This window comes from Ahaetulla prasina, chromosome 1 (assembly GCF_028640845.1).
Source record: "Ahaetulla prasina isolate Xishuangbanna chromosome 1, ASM2864084v1, whole genome shotgun sequence".
NCBI classification, from domain to species: Eukaryota; Metazoa; Chordata; class Lepidosauria; order Squamata; family Colubridae; genus Ahaetulla; species Ahaetulla prasina.
Window position 1 is genome coordinate 213,354,854 of NC_080539.1, and position 9,418 is coordinate 213,364,271.

The window sequence follows — 9,418 nt, forward strand, 5'->3', positions numbered from 1 at the left end:
TCTTTGAGTCAATTTTGACTCTTGGCCAGAGGTGGGTTTCAGCAGGTTCTGACCAGTTCTGGAGAACCGATAGCAGAAATTTTGAGTAGTTTGGAGAACCGGTAGTAAAAATTCTGACTGGCCCTGCCCCCTTCTATTCTTTGCCTCCCGAGTCCCAGCTGATCAGGAGGGAATGGAGATTTTACAGTATCCTTTCCATGCCATGCCCACCAAGCCACGCCACGCCCACCAAGCCACACCCTCAGAACCAGTAGTAAAAATTTTTAAAGCCACCACTGCTCCTGGCAACACCTGGACTTATCCCTGCAGTTTTCTTGGCAAGGTTTTTTGAAAGTGACTTGCCTTGCCTGCTTTCTGGGACCAAGAAAAACAACGACTGACCCACGTTCACCCAGCTGGCTTAGTGCCTAAGGTGGCATTAGAACTCACAGTCTCTCTCTTTCTAGACCAATGTCTTAATCACTGCACCAGACTAACTCTCTTCCATATGTTACGAAATACATGGATTTTATAAAGATATAGAAAGGATGTATACATGAGACCCAGTTTGGCCTAATGGTGAAGGCACCAGGCTAGAAAGCAAGAGAGACTATAAATGCAAGTCCCACCTTAGCCATGAAAGCCAGTTGGGTGAGTTTGGAAAGTCACTCTCTCTCAACCCAACCCACCTCACAGGGTTGTTCTTGTGGGGAAAATAGGAGAACCAAGTTATGTTGGGTGTGTTCATTGCCTTGTAAATAATAAACGTGGGCTATATGCAGTGGTGGGATTCAGCCAGTTCGCACCACTTCAAGAGAACCGGTTGTTAACTTTCTGAGCAAATTTGGCAAACTGGTTGTTGGAAGAAATTATTAGGGCAGAGAACTGGTTGTTAAATTACTTGAATCCCACTACTGGCTATATGTAAATTAAAATGTGTATTACCTGGATTCATGCACCACAGATTTTTGCTTCGTTTTAATGCTTAATGTATGAGGCACTTTTTGGTGCCTATGGTACTTTTGGAGGCATATATTTTAATGAATAGTATATTCAATACTTGGATAAAGATCTGGGTAAGGTTTTTTCTTTATTTAAGAAAAAAAATCATATTTGAGAAAATTAGGAAGGACATTAAAATAACAAAAAGAAGAAGAAAATTTATCCAATTTACACTATTTCAAATCCAGGGTCCTTTAGGTTAAGCTACAAATATTTAAAGAAAAATCAATTTAGCAATTAAAAGCATGAAAATCAGTAAATTCAAGACCCCAACCTGTATAAAACAGTGTGTTATATGTAGGAGCATCTACAGAGGATCAACAATATTAAAATACCATACATGAACAGGTAATCAAAGCCTTGCCCCTCTTAACATGTGGCACATGTAGTTCACATGTAAAAAAGGGTGGGATTTCAACTGCATAGTCACACCTGCTATTTTGACGTCAGCCCCACCTGCAGATGCCAATATTAAACTGTGACCCCCAACAGCAGTAATAATTTAATCAGATGTTTTCTTGGCATAAACAGAAACTTGTGCTGCCAATATTTGTTTTTTAAAATTACATTTATTCAGAAAACATGTTTTTTAAGTACATTGAAATGATCTGCATCCTTTCTAGTTCTACAGCTCTATTCATTCAAAGATTAAAGAGAAGAAAAATAGGGAAAAGTGGAAAAGAAATTTTAAAAAAAATAGAAAAGGAGGAAAAAGGTTACAAAATAATAATAAATGACTTCCAATCTCCATGGTCTACCATTTATAATCATCAATCTGTAAATCACCAGTTCATTTTTTTTCCAGGAAAAAGTGTATAGGGGGTCTCTAATCATAAATAAATGTGAACTATACTAAACACTACCCAGAATAACTTGTTTAAGATGGGCATGCATGCAAATTGAATGAATAGATGAGGAAATAAAGAAGTTTCTCTAAGCAAGCAAGTTAACTTTGCCATTGCATATTGTGTAACTTTACCACAATTTATGATTTTAAGAATTCTTGCAATTGGCTTTGTGGAAAATTCACGAAGAACATTCCCCCGCTCTCTCTCTCCTAACATGCTCAGATATGGGTAGAGATACCCCTTCCCCACATATATGTGCTGTGAAGAAGCTGTGTCTGAGAGCTGACTACCCTCTTCAAGGAATCCTATGGCATTCTGTGTTTCCATAGAAACCAAATGATGAATGGGACTCTGTTAGCACATTAATTTTATAAATTCACTGCATTATCTCCTCAGCCTGTGGATATAATGCAGTGGAGTAAGTAGAAATCATGGCCAGGAGAAATTTTGGCCCTCTTCCACTGGTGCATCGGTTGTAGCCAGTCTTGGAAAGGGATACCTTAGCAGTCAAGACCTAATACCTCATGGTTAGACTATTGCAATTCATTCTTGAAAGGTTTGTCCCTAAAGACCACTCAGAATGGCAACTGTTTGTCTGCTTAAAAAGTGAGAATGGATATAATAACCGTCTTATACCTCTAATTGTGAGGGCCTATTCACTACCAATTTGGTTCTATATGTAATTCAAGATGCTGGTTATTACCTATAAACCTATAAACCTTAAATCCAGGGTCATTTTAGAATCATCTACGCTCCATGTAGAATCCGCCTCCCAAATGTTGTTATTGAACAATTTGTATGTGTGTTCGGGGTTACAATTGTCTTTTGTGAGCATAGATCTTCATATTAAATCCAAGAAACATTATTTTATTTATTTATTTTATTTATTTGATTTTTATACCGCCCTTCTCCCGAAACATCTTGAAAGTAAGACACCAGTTCAACTGGATTGCAAAATTGAAACTCTATTCTAGTCACTTTCTTATAATATGATGTGACAAGCTTCTTTCATTGGTTTCAGAAAGTCTTCAGTTAGTTCTGGGAGGTTTTTATTGCTATCCTCCAGATCTAGCTTGGCTCTTGCAAATATATCAGTAAATATATTCATTGGGAATAAGCATACCTACCCTGATCGTTTAGAATTTATGTTATGGAGAAAGAAAAAGATAAATCGTTGCCTTTCGCTATGCTTCAATATCTGAACAGGGCCTGACTGTATGGAATCATGCTGTTAAGTCCAAACCATGATGCCTTGGTTTGGATTCTGGCGCTTAGGGAGGGAGAGGGCAAACAATTTTGAAACCATTCATTTCTTGAAATCATCAAAGTTCATATCCTGTTCCCCCCTCCCCCCTTTCCACAGAGTGTCTCTTGGGGGGCGGGGAAATCTATTAAGCTGTATTTTGTTCTAGAACTCTAGGGGCCTTTAAAACTCCTTCCTCTGATTCCTCACCACAGTAGTAACCTTGTTAGGTATTGAGAGAAACTGACCGGCCCAAACTCATCAATTAATTGAATTGAATTGGCCCATGGTCTCCTCAGTCCTAGTTCAACAACCTGAAATCACACTGACTAGGAAGGGAAGGAAGGAAGAGAGGAATTCAACGCTGTTTCTTAGTAAGGATGAAGTTATAGGGAAAGGACAGAGCATGTAAAAGGGGAGAGAAACCATTGGCAAAGGAGCATACGCAGCTAGGAGTATGTCTGGGAATCCTAGAGCAGGGGTGTCAAACTCAAGGTCTGGGGACCAGACCTGGCCCAAGGAGTGCTTAGATCTAGCTCGCAGGGCCACCCTGGAAACAGCGAAGGACCGGCCTACAGTGCCTCTGCCAGCAAAAACAGGCTCCCGAGCTCTGTTTTTGGCTGCGACAGCCTCCTGCAACCCTCTGCCAGCAAATCCTGTTTTCGCTGGCAAAGAGTTGCAGGAGGCTGTCGCAGCCAAAAACTGAGCTCGGGACCTGTTTCCCCCTACATGAGTGATGTTGAGCTGGCCACACCCATCCCAGCCACGCCCACCCTGGACCCCCAAGGTCAAACACAACCCTGATGCAACCTTCAATGAAATCGAGTTTGACACCCCTGCCCTAGAGGGTAGCATGACTTGCGCTAGCACTTATACAGAGTTTGGTTGTCTTGGAAACAGATCGCTGATTGTGTGTGTGTGGGTCTGTGTGTGCAATATAAGATTATTTTTTATTTGTTGGTTTTTCAGGATTTATAAGTTGGCTGTAAACAGTTTACAATTATTATAGTCAGTTTAAACTGAGAGCTAGTGTTTAAGGCAAGAAACTGTGAGTTCTAATCTTGTCTAGTCTTGTCTTAGGTATGAAAGCCAGCTTGGTGACCTTAGGCCAGTCTCTCTTTCTCAGCCCAACCTACTTCGCAGAGTTGTTGTCATGAGGAAAATAGGAGGAGGAAGGTGTATGGGATACGTTCATCACCTTGAGTTATTTGTAAAAACAAGGGGATATAAATAAATAGCAACTACAAATAGCAATAGCACTTAGATTTATATACCGCTTCACAGTGTTTTCCAGCCTTCGCTAAGCGGTTTACTTATTGCCCCCAACAATCTGGGTTCTCATTTTTACCACTTCAGAAGGATAGAAGGCTGAGTCAACCTTGAGCCGGTGAGACTTGAAGTGCCAAATTGCAGGTAGCCGGCAGTCAGCAGAATTAGCTTCAGTATTGCATACTAACCACTGCGCTACCCTGGCTTTTATGTATGGTTTTAGATTAAATTAACAGAGTTGGAAGGGACCTTGTAGGTCATCTATTCCAACCCCCCCCCCCGCCCAAGCAGGAGTCCCTACACCATTTTTGACAAATGGCAGCCTAATTTCTTCCTGAAAGCCTCCAGTGATAAAGCTCCCACAACTTCTGAAGGCAAGCTGTTCCATTGGTTGATTGTTCTCACTGTCAGAAAATTTCTCATTTCTAGGTTGAATCTCTCCTTGGTCAGTTTCCATCCATTATTCCTTGTCTGGCCCTCAGGTGCCTTAGAAAACAGCTTGACCCACTCCACTCTGTGACAGCCCCTCAAATATTGGAGCACTGCTATCATATCTCCCCTAGTCCGTCTCTTCACTGTAAAATAAAAACATCAAATCAGGATGATGTTGCTTTTCTAATATAAAGTGAGTATGGCTGATTGCTATAGAAATGTAATCAAATGGAGAAGAAAGATGCTTGGCTTCCTTTTATTTACTCACTCGCTGCTCTGCAAACCAGCAAATGAACCTAGGTAGCAAGATATCCAATAAAGGAATGACAAGGCTATAGCAAACTAACTGCAAATTTGTCATTAATTGACATTAACTCCCATTTGTGAGTATGGACTTTTCGGTTATTTCTACACAGCCCTTGCAGCTACTAAAGAGCCCCATCATTCAGATGCGGCTTGGTTAGTGACCTCAGCATGAACATGTTGACTCTGTGCTTTGTTTCTTTTTCGATTTAATTCAGGGTGGTTTACAGGACCAAGGGTCAGTTCCTGACCTGATTTACACCACAAAAGCAATGGGGGTTATGTGATCTTGACAGCATGATATGGGGGTCAGGAATGTTGGGGCAATTAATCATGGAGTTGGAAGAGACTTTCAGGGTCACCTCCAGCTCGCCTCTGTTGCACAGCTTCAGCTTTTCACGACTCCACAAATGCTGAACACTGGGATTCCTTGCATGGATATTGATGATCATCTCCGTTCTTATCTGCTACTCACCAGCTTAGTTATGACACCCCTGTGAAGTATTTATAGGAGGAGGTAGGGAAGCTTTCACCTGAGACAAATGGTAGCAGATCTAGAGTACCATAAAAACAGTGTGACCCCACTGGAGGCCTCTAAGAGCATTTTTGTTTAAATCTCTGTAACCCAATTTATTTTTTAGATTATGCAGCAATATCTCCAAAAGATATTGAGACAGGAGAAGGAGGATATTGTAATTTGTTCACAACTGGACCAGATGATCTTGTCTTAATTCATCCCTCCCTCTATTTCCTATCTAGCCTTCTTTTCTCCTTTTGCGAGGTAAATCCCAGCTTTCTGCAGAGGTTGTAAAATGTGCAGCTTATTTTAATCACACCAGAGACAGGTTTCATTCTTGGTTTTTCAGATTTATATACCTTCCATTTAAGTTTATCAGCCTTCACACTTAATAAATAAGGCGATCCTTTCCTGATCTTTCTATTACTTTTCTTCGCAAATGGAAATGTCCCAATGCATATAGAATAGAATAGAATAGAATAGAATAGAATAGAATAGAATAGAATAGAATAGAATAGAATAGAATAGAATAGAATAGTTCATTGGCCAAGTGTGATTGGACGCACAAGGAATTTGTCTTGGTGCATATGCTCCCAGTGTACATAAAAGAAAAAATACCTTCATCAAGGTACAACATTTACAACACAAATATGTTGGGCAAACCATTCTCCAAAGTAGCAAATGTTTTCTTGACTGGACATAGTCTGTATTTAAAGAAAACAGCAACATGCCCATTTTTCTTCAAGCCATCATGGTCCAGTCATCCATTCAGTGTTTGGCTCAAATTTCTGTTTTCTGTTTACACTTTGATGATCTACTGCTTCTAATGTAAATATCCTAAACCTTTGCAAAGTTCCTTACCCGTATGGAGCCTCTTTGCTAATTTGTTAAACATTTCTGTGATCATGGACTGTGGAAATGAATCAGATACAACTGTAAATGTCACAAGGAGTTACTGGTATTTATAAAAAAGAAACTCTTTTTACTAGTTACAGTTCTATAGAGCATATGTGCCACATCTCTTAAGAGTTCAGCTCATTTTCTGCAGTTGAAAGGTTCAAGCTCATAACCAGATTGAGAAAGTTCATCCTGCTAGAAATGTTCACATTTACAGCCTGATGAATACAGCAAATCACTTTTAGGAGAATATGAAATTTTTAAAAATGAGCGTAGTCAATCAAGGTAGGCTGTTGAACATGTGCTATTCAATAAAAAATTGGTCTCCAGTGGTGAAATTCATTTTTTTGTTACTACGGGTTCTGTGGGCGTGGCTTGGTGGGCGTGGCAGGGGAAGGATACTGCAAAATCTCCTTTTCCACCCCACTCCAGGAGAAGGATACTGCAAAATCCCCATTCCCTCCCCTCTCCTGGGGGAAGGATATTGCAAAATCTCCATTTCCATCCAACTCTGGGGCCAGCCAGAGGCGATATTTGCCGGTTCTCCGAACTCAAAATTTCCGCTATCGTTTCTGCAAACTACCCAAAATTTCCGCTACCGGTTCTCCAGAACCTGTAAGAACCTGCTGGATTTCACCCCTGCTGGTCTCCCAATAGAGAACATGATATCCCTTTAATCTGGATGGGTTTTCAGCAAGGGTTAGGGCAGTTTTAATTCTTGGTCTCCTGCTGTATAGATTAATCTTGTCATAATTGCCATTTGGGTGGTTAAGGAAGTTCCTACTGAAATTTAAAACCTTGTATTTAGACTAGTTCCATGCCTCCAACCCTTTTATTAAAACATTTCTATTGTAATTGGGCTTTAAAAAACAAACATGGAGATTTTCTTAAGCTAGATACTTTGTATTACAGAATTCTTCTATGAATGTGCAGATTCCTTGACTCTTGGTGTAGGTCAGGGGCTAACAGTAGGAAAGTTTGGCATTCTGTGTGAGATCCTGGAGTAAGATTCCTCAAATAACACAGGAGTTAACATTTTGCAAAATTTCATAGAATCTACATAAGAAGATACCGTCATTGGCCCAAGTCTACAAAGGTTGCCAAACCTTTGACCAGTTGCCCATAGCTGTAGTACAAGCCAATATTCTCTTCCTATCCTACTGTATTATTTAAAGAAATGTTATTTTCAATGTGCCTGTTTGGTAAATTAGTTCTATGTTACTTCTCAACACCTGTGTCATCCAGCTAAATCTGTAAGCAAATTCTGCTTAAAGACATTGACATGAATCTAATACAAAACTGAAGTTGAAGTTCTAATTATGCAGTTTAAACTCAGATGATTAATTCATATTTGCAAAATCACTCAGCCTGCTACTTTAGGAAGACAGTAGAATCCACTTTTATTTGGTGATATCTGACATTTGATATCTGACACCTTGGTGACTGATTTTGATTTCAACCCAACCAATAAACAAGCGGGGTGGGAAGTGCCAAAGAGAACACAACCTCCCAAAGAACAGTTGTGCCAAATGCTACCTCCCAGATTTGTGCTAATGAGCTGTTGATCTGTTCAGGAAGCCTGTTAGGAAAATGTTATTTGTCTAATTAGTTGGCCAGGCAATTTATAAACCAACTATGTATGCTTACAGTAAGAAAGGTATTATATTGCTTTAAGGTTGGGCTGCATCATCATGCATCCTGATTGGCTGAGCTCTGTAGCCAATGTACATAAGGAAAGCTAAATGATGGCTTGTGGGGATTCTACAGCATTGTTACCTGTTGATATGCTGCAACTGTATATTTGAGCTCTATGTATGATCATTGCATGATCATGGCTATTTACTGAATCCTCAATATTTGCTGACTGTTGTGTATTGAACTGTGTTTTGGCTGAAAGAAGATCTGGTTTGTTGTGCAAGTCTACGTTTGGTAAGAAGACTTGGTATTTGTAATATCCAATAAAAATTCTATTCTATTCTATTCTATTCTATTCTATTCTATTCTATTCTATTCTATTCTATTCTATTCTATTCTATTCTATTCTATTCTATTCTATATTCCTGGACTGGCTTTATATGTGTATGACATGGATTGTTTTGTACTATGATTTTGCTTTTTCCCTAAAAGTAAAGTAATATCAAACCCCAGTTTGTCTGTGTAGTAACTGTTACTGTCCATAACCAGTCTCAGTGGTTTTCATGTGTAGGGTTCTGCTCAATAGTCCACAACCTTGTGAACCCAGATTACCCTTAACATTGGTTATGGGCCCAGAACACTGAGAGTGGGGGTGAATATACAGTAATATATTCAGACGGCTGTGTTTGGTATAAGTTGTCCAAGTGAAGATGGCACAAGAACAGTCATCCAGCATATCCATGATATGTTTCCTGGTCTGTGAAATGCAACCTACTTCTACGTAAGGAAGGACTATGGGACGCAGTTAATAATCCACCGGATGTAACTGCATGGAATCCAGAAGATGAGAAGAAAATAGCTAAATTTAATTAGGATAACGAACGAGCTCTTTGTATAATTGAACTGACACTGAGTGACCAGCAGCTAGTTCATATTTGTGATGAAGAGTCTGCTGCTAGGTGTTGGAACAATTTAAAGAGGATTTATGTTCGAGATATTGTGGGTGCACACATACACCTTACACGTAAACTGTTTAAAGCCCGTCTTCTTAAAGGTGGAGATATGTTGGCTCGTTTGGAGTTTATGACAAGAACTTTTCAAGAGCTACATGAAAAGGAACTAATATTTTCAGAGTTGCAGCAGATTTATATTATTCTTTCCTCTTTGGATGAAAGTTATGATAACTATGTTTCTTCACTGGAGGTTTTGACCAGAGATGAACTAACATTGACTGGCATAACCAGAAGTTTGTTGGAAGAGTCCAGAGGAAGGCAAGAAAGCGAACAATTAAGA